The sequence below is a fragment of the Triticum aestivum genome, chromosome 6D (assembly GCF_018294505.1).
Source record: "Triticum aestivum cultivar Chinese Spring chromosome 6D, IWGSC CS RefSeq v2.1, whole genome shotgun sequence".
NCBI classification, from domain to species: Eukaryota; Viridiplantae; Streptophyta; class Magnoliopsida; order Poales; family Poaceae; genus Triticum; species Triticum aestivum.
The window spans coordinates 155,560,399-155,573,942 of NC_057811.1; positions in this window are offsets into that span (position 1 = coordinate 155,560,399).

Below are 13,544 nucleotides of genomic sequence, written 5' to 3' on the forward strand. Positions count from 1 at the left end.
AGCTCCCGAGGACGACGCCCCAAGATCACCACGCAGCATGTGGTCCTCAGCACTCGAGCCACCGGCCCCTGTCGGAGCTCGCCCTCCTGCACCCTCACCTGGGGCGAGCTCGGCACCGGCGGCGAGGAAGGGGACCACGTCGATGGGGTTCTCGCGGGACCCCACTAGGCTGATTGGGCGCAGCCCCCACTCATCAAAGGAAGGCATGCTCGCGCCAAATGCGGCCTTGTTCTCGCAGTGGTACAGCAGGCAGCTATTCCTGGGCATGTCGTCCGGCAAAGGGACACCCGATAGGACCGTAAGCACCGTTTGCCGCATCGCAAGAGGAAGCCCCTTCTCTTGAAACCTCATATGGTCCTGGCTGCTGAGCAAGTCCCACATCGGGCGGGAGTGGCGCTGAAGCGGAGCGACTCGACGCTTGACGAACTCCTTCACCACCATAGGCGCAGTCACGCCACGGTCCTTCAACCTCCTCAGCCTGGCCCAAACAGGGGCGAGGCGGGGGCTCGTGAGCTTCCGATGGCCCCAGCCGGAGTTTGGAACAGCAGGCCCCGCCGGAACTTGGAGTAGAGGGTTGAGCACGCCGGCGTCAACAAACACCCATCGTGTACGGAACTCGCTCGTGGATGAAGGAAGCTCGAAGTCAATCCCCGCGCCCGCTGTCGCGGCCACGGCCTTAAAGCCCACGCACCCCAAACTCTGCCGGGACCGGTCAGATGCAATGAGAAGAAATGGCGGAGGAGGGCCACAGAAGGAGCGATGCCCACCATGGCCTCGCACAAGAAGGCGAAGACGGCAAGAAGGGTCACAGATTGAGGGTCGAGATGAAGCATGTGGATCTGATAATGCTCGAGCACCGAATTGAAGAAGGCGGAGAAGGGAGGAATCAGGCCAGCCCAGAGGGCATCTATGACGATCGGGACCTCAGTGGCTGCCCGTGCCATGCGAGTGCGAGACGCAGGCCAAGCCACCGTCTCTCCCCACTCATTGAAACTGGAGGCAAGCATGGGGCACACTTTATCCATGGCCTCGTTGTTGAGCACCCGAGGCTGGCCGAGCGCAGGCTCAAAGGGCGGAGGCGCACTTGGCAAAGACAGAGGTTTCTTCCCCTTCTTCAGCCTGTTTTGGCGCCATGGTGATGAAGCAGGCGAAGCGCAGGTCAGATTGGAAGGGCAAAGCAGAGTCTCGAGGAAGTAGGGAGATTGGGGGAGCCAGGTGTGGGCAAAGGAAGAATAACTGTGTGAGATGCGGGGGCCGCATAGCGAGGCGGATTCAAAGGCAGCGTGGGGAAGCGGAGACGCACACGTCCAATCAACCGCCACGTGTTGACCGAGGCTGCAGGCTTTGGGGGCCCGCAGTGCTCCGTACTTGACCCTTGGCTTCGCCGCGAAGCCAAGCCCAAGCGCACCTTGGGCCCGGGGGCTACTGTCGGCGTTCTGGGAACGGGGGTCCCCAGACTTGCCTACCTGCGTCACACGGCGTGGCTAAGTTAGCGGGCCGTCCGGCCCATCTTCATCAAGGCATCCAAGACCCTCGCGAGGGGCCAAGCCTCCCGAGGCGGGCGACGCAAGACCTCCTCAAGAGCGGCCGACAGGTGGGCTCACGAGGAACGGAGATATCAAGGCGGGGCAAACCTCACGAGGCTCTCGTGACATGAGCCATGATGATCGGCACCAGGCGGGCGCCAGCGCGCGCAGCGTCCTTGTTTCCCCTTTGGTGCTAAGAAGGCAGGTGCAGGCGAGGAGTACCGAGGCATCAGGCAAAGGTTGCCATATCGGTGCAACGAGACCAAGACCAGAAGGACGGCAGGACAGAGGTCATCGTGGAGCCCAAGACGGCGTCACCACCAGAGCCTTTCGCAGGCGAAGACCACTTTTTCAGGATAGCTTGTACTAGTTGTCCCCCTTCAAATTTGCCCGCCGCTGTTGGCTCCCTTCCCGCTCAATATTTGGGAAGAGGACCAGGGCCTATATAAGTAGAACCAGCCACCACAGTAGGGGCATCTCAGCTTGATCCGATCTGATCGAGAGCCTACCCTAGCCACAGGAACACCTCAACCTCAGGAGGCTATTCTTCCCCTCGTACTGTTCATCATCAGCCCAAGAGGCAATCCACCACCACACACACTGGAGTAGGGTATTAAACCACAACTGTGGCCCGAACCAGTATAAATCTCGTGTCTTTCTGAGTTGCGAGTTCGTCGAGTTCGTCCGCGAGATCTTAGCGAGCTAGGGCATGGATCGGTAGGAGGGAAAGACTTCATGCGCACCCCAGAGTTCGAACCTTAAGGGTTTGCCGGAGCCCCACATCTGACAACAGGTTTGCCAATCAGGACACCAAAGGCCATCATGAATGGGACTGAATGCAGCCCAGCTGGAACATCATCCACCAACACCCAGACCTGAGAGAGCGGTCCCACGACTTTGGCACCACAAGTCGCAGCCTTCACGGACACCACCAGCTAGTTGAAGGGGAGGGTGAAGCTAGTATAGGATGAGATCATTCTCAGACAATCCTTGGAAGGAAACACGTCCGCGAACTCAAATTGAGAAAGCTGCGAATTTTCCAATCACACCCCCCTCATCCCAAACCCTTAATCATTCCAACAAGGTCTAAGGGGAGATCCTCTAGTCCTGGAGAAAAATGATAGCAGCATTCGAGAGCGACTGGGACGCAACCACCAGAGGCAGATCACTATCCAGAGCGAACAAAGAGCAGCCAGGCAGACCCGTCCTAAAATGAACAAAAGCAGGAGGTTTGGTTCGATTCTGGTAGTCCACTGTCAAGTGTCCTTCAGATCTACATATCAGAGAGAATGGAGGATTGAAGCAACTAGACTGGAAGGGGCCTCGCTGGTGGCATGCGAAGCAAGTGAGAGAGGAAGGTGGAGTTGGAGCATTAGCACCCTGGCGAGGTGGGGGAGGCGGGGGAGGGAGAATGCCGCCACCAAGCCTAGATGAAGCAGACCCGGGACCAGAGGTCGGAGAGCGGTGCGGCTTGAACTGCATGGAGGAAGATCCAGAAAACATGCGCGGGGGAGGATGAGCAGAGCCAGCACCAGCACTAGATGAGCAGGGAAGTTGAGGTTACCGCGGCGGAGCCACCGGGCCCCAAGCCGGAGCCGGGCGCGACCCTGAGGAGGAAGAACCACTAGCCCCACCCGAAGCCGCCACCTCCCATGGATCCAAGGCCGGTGGCCCCGCAGCAGCAGATTCGGATGCCAGCGCGCCAGATCCGGCCACCGCCCGCTCCTGATCATCACGCTGGAGCCACTCCGGCTCCGCCGCCCAAGCCTCGCGGTCATGAGCCACCTACTCACGTCTCGCCCGCTCGGCCTCCAGCTTGGAGCGAAGGGCAGCTTCATAGGCCAGATCTGCCCCGGGGCCAGGCGAATCTTCACGATGGCGCTTGCTACTCGACATGGATTCACTCGAGGAACGCTTGGATTTGTCCATGGATAGGACCTCCTCGAAGGAGAGGAGAAGAGGATGTCAGATTTCGGGTTCCGGCAAAACCCTCGATGTTCGACGATCTCTCCCTTCCCTAGCTCACCCACTCCCCACTATCCCAAGGCTCAACACGTCGAACACGAAGAACAAAGCACACATGGTTTATACTGGTTCGGGCCACTGATGTGGTGTAATACCCTACTCCAATGTGGTGTGGTGGATTGCCTCTTGGGCTGAGGATGAACAAGTACAAGGGAAGAACAGCCTCCTAAGGAGAGGTGTTATAGAGCTCGGTGAGTTTGTGTGTGTGAGGATGGAATGGATCTGATCCAAGATCAGTTGCCCCCTACTGTGGTGGCTAGTTCTATTTATAGAGGCCCTGGTCCTCTTCCCAAATGTAGGCGGGAAGGGATCCAACAACGGCTGTCGTATCACCGGTTCCGGCAAAACCCTCAAGCTTCGAACCCTGGGGTGCGCACGAAGATTTCCCCCCTACCGATCCACGTCCTAGTTTTGCTAAGATCTCTCGGACTAACTCGACGAACTCTAACACAAGGTACACAAGATTTATACTGGTTCGGGCCACCGTTGTGGTGTAATACCCTACTCCGGTGTGGTGGTGGATTGCCTCTTGGGCTGAGGATGAACAATACAAAGGGGAAGAACAACCTCCTGAGGTTGAGGTGTTCTTGTGCTTGGTGAACTTGTGTGGGTGAGGATTCGATGCCTTCTACTGTGGTGGCTAGTCCTATTTATAGAGGCCCTGGTCCTCTCCCCAAATATTGAGAGGGAAGGGAGCCAACAACGGCCAATTTGAAAGGGGACAGCTAGTACAGCTTATCCTGACAAAAGTAGTCTTCGTCTGCAAAGGCGCTGGTGGTGACGCCGCCTTGGGCTCCATGGTGACCTCCGTCTTCCCGTCCTGCTGGTCTTGGTCTTGTTGCACTGATATGGAAACCTTTGCTTGACGCCTCGGTACTCCGCGCCTGCGCTTGCCTCCTTTGCACCAAAGAGGAAATAAGGACGCTGCACGCACTGGCGCCCGCCTGGTCTCGATCGTCATGGCTCACATCACGAGAACCTCGCGAGGTCTGCCTTGCCTTGGTCTCTCCGCCCCTCGCGAGCCTGCCTGGCGAGGCTGCTCCTGAGGAGGTCTTGCGTAATCCGCCTCGCGAGGCTTGGCCCCTCGCGAGGGTCTTGGATGCCTTGTTGATGAAGATGGGCCATACGGGCCTGCTAGCAAAGCCACGCCATGGGCCGTAGGCAAGCAAGTCTGGGAACCCCCGTTCCTAGGACGCCGACAGTAGCCCCCGGGCCCAGGGCGTGCCCGTGCTTGGCCTCGAGGCGAAGCCAAAGGTCAAGTACGGAGCGCCACATGCCCCAATAGCCTACGGCCGTGGTCGACGCGTGGCGGTTGATTGGACGTGGGCGCCTTCGCTTCCCCACGCTGCCTCGGCAACTACCCGACTTGACAAAAAGGCTGGCATGGACAGCGCTTGTCTTCACTGCTTCCCTTCGCCTTGCTCAGATCCCCTTTCTTGCGCTCCGCCTCCGAAATCCTCAGATCTGCTTCCATTATCTCTCGCATCAGCGACTAATGGCGCCGCGCAAGGTCAAGCCCTCTGCATCGCCGGCTTGGTACGAACCTGCTCTCGACACGCCCAACGTCTCGGAGAAGAGCCTCACCGCCACGCGCTTGCTGACAGCAGGGGAGAGCAACGAGAGGGGGAAGACGGAGCTCTGGGCTACCTCCGACGTGCTGGAGGCCGAGGGAAGCACGTTCTTCCCCTTCTTCATGAGCAGTATCGCCGCAGGGTTGGTTCCCCCCTTCTCTGATTTCTTCTATGAGGTCCTCGGTCACTACGGGCTGCAGGCGCTGCATCTCCATCCCAACTCCATCCTTCTCTTGTCCATCTTCGCCTACTATTGCGAGGCGTACCTCGGTGTGATGCCGTCTGTGGCTCTGCTTCGCCACCTCTTCTTCCTCCGCGTCAGCGAGGGTCATATCTCCGGGTGCGCCAATTTCATCGCTGCCAGCAAGGCCAACTCGATCTCGAACACCGGGAAGAAGGCCGACAACCTCAGGGGCAAATGGGTCATGATGGGTGCCAAGTGCGTCCATCCGCGCTTGGCGCTGCCGACAGAGATGCCCCAGTCCGACAAGGGGTGGTCTTGTGCTTAGCTTACTGATGAGCGGGCGTTGTCGGTGTTGGAGCAGATGAAGGTCGACTTGAATCCAGGCAATGCGAGGGCGGCCAAGGTGACGGGGACCATGCTCCTGAGGGAATTCTTGACGCTACGTGTTGCTCCTCTTCAGGCGCGTGCGCGCCCCTTGTGGAGGCTTGGAGATGAAGAAGACAAGATTCGCCTGAGCCCGGAGGCCTTGCCCGATGACGAGCTGTCCGCAGTTTTGCGCCTCTTGGTCGGGGACAACCAAGAGTACCCGCCGAGCGCCTTCTTTTCCCTGTTTGGCCGCACGGACTGGGAGCAGATCGTGGCTTCCCGGCCAACTTTCCACAGTCGCGGGCTGGTGCCGCCGGCGCCTACCGGGGTCCCTGCGGCGCCAAAGCCGGTGGAGCTATCTTCTGACGAGTCCCACGGGGAGGAAGAGCGGGAGGAGGAAGACTCGGAGGTGACCCCCAGAGGGATGGGGGTGACCTCCCCCTTGAGCAAAGCTAACATCCTCCGCGCCCTACCTGATGACGCCGAGGCCGACGCCCGCCAGGAGAAGGGGGAGCTGCCCGTCATCCCGACAAGGGGCAGATCATCGCTGGTCCCTCGAGATGTTACTCCTGCCATGGCGCCGTCAGGAGCTCCTTCCGGCCCCTCCGCTGCGCCGGTTTCTGCTCTTGGAGCCAGTGCGCGCGCACCTCAAGCCTCGAGGCTCTCAGGCTTCAAGCTCACCAAGCAGAGGGTGGACTACACCGCGGTGGACCAGTAAGTGCTCTAGCTTTGCCTTGTCCTTGCTTATGCTGATGCTTCCTGACGTTCGCCCTTGGTTGTCCAGGTCGCTGCCTTTGGCGAAGAAGAGGAAGGAGGATGCTGCGGCCGCGCCCCCCTTAGAGGAGAAAGGAGGCGACAACACTCGCACCTCCCTGGACCGGTCGCCCTCACGAGACCAGGAGGAGCGTCGTCACGAGGAGTCAGCCCCCGAGGTCCCGCTGGCTCCGGAAATGCCGATGTCTGGCTCGGCTGCCGAGGTTCCAAAAGCTCAGGAGCCCTTGGTCTCCCAGACTCTGGTGATGATGCGGTCTCCTCTTCCCGCTGCGCCACAACTCCCAGGTTCTTCTTTCTCCTCTGCTGTCTTGGAGCGTGCCCTTTCAGAGATGACCCAGCTGCGGGAAGATCTCCTGGGCGCGGACCCGCGCCTGGTGGCCGGGCGCCTGGAGCTGGCCTCTGGCTAGCTTCATTCTGACTCGGCGGTTCGAGCGACACTGAGCCAGGCCGCGACGGCCTCCGAGAAGGAGAAGCAGGCCGCTGCCAAAGCTGCGGCCGATTGTGAGGCAGCGCGGAAGGACGCTGAAGCTGCACATGACCGCTGCCGGGCGCAGGAGGATGAGCCGAGGAGCCTGCGCGACCAGCACGCGGAGGAAGCTCGTGGCCGCCAGGTGAAGGAGGAGGAGATGAGGGCTCGGGAGGACACCATCAAGGACCGCGACGCCGAGCTGGGGGAGTTGGCGAAGACGCAGGCCGCTGAACACGGCAGGCTAGAGGAGCTGGAGCAGAAGGTGGAGGCGAAGAAAGCCGATCTTGACGCCAAGGCTAAGGTCCTGGCTGAGGACCGCGCGGCCTTTGCGCTTCTCGAGAAGAGGTCCCGCGAGGCTCTAAAGTCAATCTATGAAAAGGGCTTGGAGAGGCCGCTGGCCACCGATGAGGACGGCCCCGCTCAGCTGCTTCCCTACTTGGTTGCCGCACTTGAGGAGGTTGTGGCCGGCGTCGCTCCTATGGCCGAGGCGGAAGCCCACGTTCTCTCCTCGGCCGCGCTGACACGTGTCTTCAGTCACCTCCATCTTCGTTGTCGGAGTAAATGACCACGGGTAGCCTAACCGACTCCCCCTGGCTCTTCAAAAATTATCGGGCCGATCGAGCCTTCAAGCACCCAAAGCACAGGGCCGCCTTCCCCTGGCCGGCTATCTCACAGGCCGACTACTGGAAGGCGGCCCAGCCCTAAAACCCTCCCAAAGAAAGCCACAAGAAGGCCGACTTCAAGAAGCCGGCCACAAGAAGGCCGACTCCACGATGCCGGCCACAAGAGGGCCGGCTCCCGGCAAGCGGCCAAGATTGCACCCTCAAGGGCTGCACCCACATAACGGTGACGAGACGGGGCGTGGCTACAGTAAATCCTGCCACCCCCGAATCCCAGAGCACGCATGGCCACAGTGCGCCGCACGGGTCGGCCATCCCCCGTCCAGTGCGGCACTGTTGCCATGTTGACCATGACGCCACCCACGACAGGCTGTCAGTACGGTCCGCGGGCGGCGGGCTCCTTCAGCCAGAGAGACACTCGAAGGCAGCCAAGCCCCCCAGTCGGCCTGGGGTGTAGCCGGGTACCTCACTCCCTCAAAGTATGTGCATCATTAAGGAGACAAGAGGAGGTAAGACTACAATGAGAGCCCGCCAGACGGCGGCACTGTAGCCATGCTTACCTCGGCAAAGCCCTTGTCATCAGGGGCGAGGCTACAGTAACCAGCCGCTGACAAGACCCCTAGGCGGTGGGGCCAGCCTGTCGGCCAAGAGGCCGGCAGTCGGCGGGCCCCAGCGGCCGGCATAGAAGCCGGCGGATACAGACACTGACGGCCTGGACCCGCATCCAGCCGGATTACCATTGTACCCCTGGGGGTAGGCCTATATAAACCCCCAGGGCACCCATGCAAAGGGTTGATCTCTTAGAGTTTTAGACACCACATAGAGAGAAGAGGAGAGCTAGCCTTGCCCTTCTTCTTCCTCTAGCCGAACAGCTCAAGGAGCCACTTGTAGCCACTTGTGTTGATCTAGTGATCATGCGGAGACCCCGCAAAGCAGGACTAGGGGTGTTATCTCCACGGAGAGCCCCGAACCTGGGTAAGAATCGCCGGCGTGCATGTCTTCGCCTTATCCCGCTTCCAGGCACCGGCGATGTCTTACTGGCTCCCACAATGATAAGCCACCCGTTGGCATATGTCGCACCTACCACCCGACATTCGTGATCCCAGCGCCCGTTTTGACAAGCTCCTGGAGCTTGTGGCTGATGAACACTGTACGGCTGTCGCCGCAGCCGTGAAAGGTCAGGTGGAGGCCCTGCTGAAGAAGTTCCGCGGCTTCACTTCCACGCCTTCGACCGAAGGCGCCGCCACTCCTGCAGCTCCGGCCGGCGGCCCAGACGAAGGCGACAACATCAGGGGAGGAGTGCCTCTCACGGGCGTCGATGGTGTTCAAGGATGACATGCGGCTCCTTCCCTGTTTTATTCCTGCGACATGCACCATGCCTCGTGGAGGCGTTAAACTTGTGTTTGATATTGTGAGAACAATATGTCTTGTAATATTTGCTTTGAGATTTTGCGGTTTTCTTCCTATTTTCTTTGTGTTCTGCGTCGGCAGAGGCCGGCCCCGCGCATACCTCAACAGCCGTTGGGCCGACCGGAGACCAGGACGAACCAAGGAGTGAGCGGCTACATGACCAGTTAGGCTCCAGAGTCGCGATGCTCAGGAGTCCCCCTTGACATGCAAACAGCTTATAGGAAGGAGACGCGAGGATAGGTTAGTGTTCTACGTCGGCAGAGACCGGGCCCGCGCATACCTCAACCGCCGTTGGGCCGACCGGAGACCAGGACGGACCAAGGAGTGAGGGGCTACGTGACCAGTTAGGCTCCTGAGTCGCAATGCTCAGGAGTCCCCCTTGACGTGCAAACAACCTCCATACCTTTGCCCTCGCCGAGGCTCGGCTCGGGAGGGGCGTGCAACGACCAGGTCCGAGGGACCTGGCTTGGGTGGCGTACGCTTGGCCGTGACCCGCGCGCAGCCCCCGTGCCCAGCCCCCTCGCGTGACTCTCCCGAGGGGAAGCGTTGCGGTGAGGCCGGACACTGAGCTCTGGGCTCCCTGAGGTTGATACGGCCGTGAGGCCGCCCTCAGTTGTTTAACACCAGCGCGGAGCATAGTGCTTCCGCTTGTGCACGGGCATAGCCGCTCCTCGGCAGTGTCGACGGCCAGCGCAGAGCATGGTGCTTCCACTGGTGCATGGCAGGGGGACTCCCTACTGCGGAGAGCCCCCGGGGTGTGTGCAGCCCCGCCCTGACATGTGCCTTGCACGACAGGGCTAGACGAGGTGTATCTGGGCACTCGTGAGCCAGCGCGGGACTCACGAGGCCCTACCTCAAGGCGGGTTGCGCCTGGTCTTGGTTTTTATTCGCTGCGTTGATCCTGCGAGGTGGTCAGACAACCTGCGCCGAATGAATCTCCTGAGGTTATGGCGTGAGAAGGCCAAGCACCAACGGCCCTAGGAGGTGACGTGAACGGGGCCGGCCCGCCAGACAGAGCTCAGCCATTGGATTTATCGACGCTGCAGGGACGGCCGCGAGCACAGACGCCGTGCTTAACCTGCTCACGTGAAGGATCCTAAAGAAAGACGGCCGGCGCGCAGCTCCCATGGTGGGTGATGATCAAGCAAGCAGTGGTCATGGGTAGACTAAGCATAGAAGCAATAGGCTTAAGTAAATGCAAGGAAGTTACATGTCACTGGGTCAGGCCCGAGCGGCTTGGGGATGATGCAGCCCGAGGGGCGCTCCCAGCGAGGTAAGCTAAAGACATAAAAGGGATACATGCCACAGGGACGGACCCACGTGGCCTGGGAATGATGCAGCCCTAAGGGCGCTCCGAGCCAGACGAATTTGGAAAATGTCACCTGATTCTGTTGATGAAGGAGAGTTGAGGTAGCTGAAGGTACACGGCGAAGGGGTTGCTCCTCACGAGCCACCGGGGCCCTGAGCCTCGGGAGGCTCTGGGGGTCCTGGTGGTTCCTTGAGGACCGTCTCCATCTCCGTCAGGACAGCGTGATGCCTGGCCTCCTGAGTCGCCAGGGCGCGCCGCAAGTTGCCCTGATAGGCGGATGCCATGCTCGGCAGGCCAAAAGGCATGCGAACATAGCTGTGAGGTGGGCCCTCGCAGCGTCCCACGCGCGAAGGCCAGAAAAGCTCCTGAGATGTGGCCCTGTTGAGCCCTGGGACATCGATGTAGATGCGCTGCCCGGCATCCTCGCCTGGATGGGGAGCTGCGCCTCGTGAGCGGCGGCCGCCGTGCATGGCCCTTGCGTCTTGCAGTTCTTGAGTAGTCTTGGTGATAAACTCCTGAGCGGTGGGCGCTCCTCACCCTGTGTCCTCCTGAGGGAAACGTGTCATGCAGCACGCCTCCAAGTGGTGCCCAAGCGCCTCCCTCGTGATGTTGGCAAAGTCTGAGGCCCTCCAGAAGTGATCCCCCGAGCCCTGCCCAAGAGGGGTGCCGGGCGCGCTTTCCTATGCAATGGAGGGAGGTGCCCCAGGTGCGGGCGCCGATCCCGACGAGTCACCGCTTGCCTGAGGCCCTGCACGGTGCAGCTGCTTCTTCTTCTTGGGGTGGCCTCACGAGGGCGCTCGCCCATCCTGTCGGGGTCGTCGATTGCTGCAGCTTGGAAGGCACGCTCGAGGGATCACACGGCATCTCTTTCTTCGCACCGGACTGTGATGATTCCGCCGCTTCCTGGCATTTTGAGGACATTGTAGCCGTGATGGGTCACCGCCATGAACTTGGCTAGGGCTGTGTACCCGAGGATCGCAATATATGGCAGGCGGATGTAGGCGTTGTCGAAGTCGATGAGCTCGGTGCGGTAGTTGTTGCATTCACCGAAGGTGACAGGGAGGCGGACCTGCCCTATCGGTGTGGTGGAACCGTCGGTCACTCCTGAGAAAGGCTTGGTAGGCTGAAGCTGGTCATATGGCACTCGGAGGTTGTCGAACGTGTCAACGTACAGGACGTTGAGCCCTGCGCCGCCGTCGATGAGGGTCTTGGTAACTTGCACGTTGTTGATGACTGGTGAATCAAGCATTGGGAGGGCGCCAGTAGTAGCTACGCACTTGAGCTGATCTACCGAACTGAACGTGATGGGGCACTTGGACCATCTGAGCGGGCGCATGGCCTCGAGCTTGGGGAGGACTGCATTCACCTCGCGAGCAGACTGCTTGAAGATACGCTGCGAGGCTGGGGCTTGAGCTCCGCCCAACATGCATGCGATAGCACGCGGCTCCTGAAAGTCCCCAGCCCCCTCGTCTTGGTGGTGGTCGTCGTTCCTTCTTGGTGGTGGCGGTAGTGGAGGAAGACCGGCGTTGCCCTGAGGACGATCCCCACGCGGCTGATCCCTCCAGGCGCCCTCGCGAGGATGTTCCTGCCAGCGGTCCTCACGAGGCCGGTCGCGCCACTCCTGGCGCGGGCCACGATCATCCCAGCGTCAGCCACCACTTCCTCCTCCTCGGCCGTAGCCCCGGTCGTTGCGCTCGGGGCGTCGACCGAAGCGTACCTCTCGAATGGCTCTAAGCTCCTGACAGTCACTGGTGTTATGGCTATGCAGGTCATGGAAGGCGCAGAACGGTCGGCTGCTCTTGGATGACTCGGGCTGGTCCCTGCCGCGCTTCGTGTCCGGCTCCGCCACAAGCATGGCTACTCCCTTACGCTTCACGTCCTTGGCCTTGGCTTTCTTCTCCTCCGGGTACGCAGCCGTGAGCTCGAGGAGGGAGAGGCGCCCCTCCTCAGCTCTTGCGCACTTGGTCGCCAGGTTGAACAACTCCAGAGACGTGCACAACTCCTCGTGGATGGCGAGCTCCCCCTTCATCTTGACGTCACGGACGCCATCAGAGAACGCGGAGATGATGGCCTCGTCCGCCACCTTGGGGATCTTGAGGCGAACGTTTTTGAAGCGCTGGATGTACTTCTGGAGGGTCTCTCCTGGTTGTTGCTTGACGTGGCGCAGGTCACCCGCGGCCGGCGGGCGGTCGTGAGTGCCCTGGAAGTTGGCAACGAAACGGTTGCGCATCTAGTCCCAGGAGGAGATCGAGCCTGGGGCAGCTTCAGGAGCCAGGAGCGGGCGCCATCCTTGAGAGCCATGGGGAACCAGTTCGCCATGACTTTCTCGTCGCCGTTGGCCGCCTCGATGCTTAGCTCTTAGAGCTGCAGGAACTCCGCGGGGTCGGGGGTGCGGTCGTAGCGAGGAGGCAGATCCGGCTTGAACTTGCCAGGCCAGGCGACACTACGCAGCTCAGGGGTGAAGGCGCGGCAGCCTGCCGTGGTCACAGGGACTTTGACGCTGGTGGAGAACTTGTTCTTGATGGGGTCCGCGCCCCGCCACCGCAGGCGGCGCGCGGTCTTGCGGTGGTGGTGCAGGGAGCGCGGGGGCGTTTTCTCGTGTCCGTGGGTCCTCTTGGGAGCTTCTTTCTTCTTGCACGGGCGCCGGCCGCGGCAGGTCGCGCCGTGGGGCCGCTCGCCTCGGCGCCAAGACTCCGTCTTGGGGCAGAGGTGGTGGAGGCGCCCCATGGGCCACGCCGCCCATGGCTATTGGAGCACGAGGCAGCGAGAGGGACGGCGCAGGGGAGCCCCCTGCGGCGTTGACAAGCTCGGCGATGCGGTCGAGCCAGTCCTCGTAGAGGTCGTCGACGGGGCGGTAGCGCAGGAGCTCGCGCGCCATGCACAGAGCAGGCTGCGCATCCACGGGAGCGCGACGAGCATGGGACGATGAACCGGCCGGGGTCAGCAATGGAGTGGCGGTGCGGCCGTCCCGCCGCATCGAGGGGTGCAGCAAGCATGCGGCCGTCCCGCCGCATCGAGGGGTGCAGCAAGGATGCTTGCTGCTTGTTCCCCGCCGGGCCGGTGGCGGCGTTGGCGGCAGGAGACGGAGAACGACGGGGTGGCCCACCGACGGGAGCTGTCTGAGCAACGCGGGCGGCGAGGGCAGCTCGGCGCTCAGCACGAGCGCGGCGCGCGTCCGCCATGGAGATGATGAAGCAACGGAACACGGGGCGACAGAAGGGAAGCTTCGGCGCACCCCTACCTGGCATGCCAAATGTCGTTTCATGGGTTCCGGCAAAACCCTCAAGGTT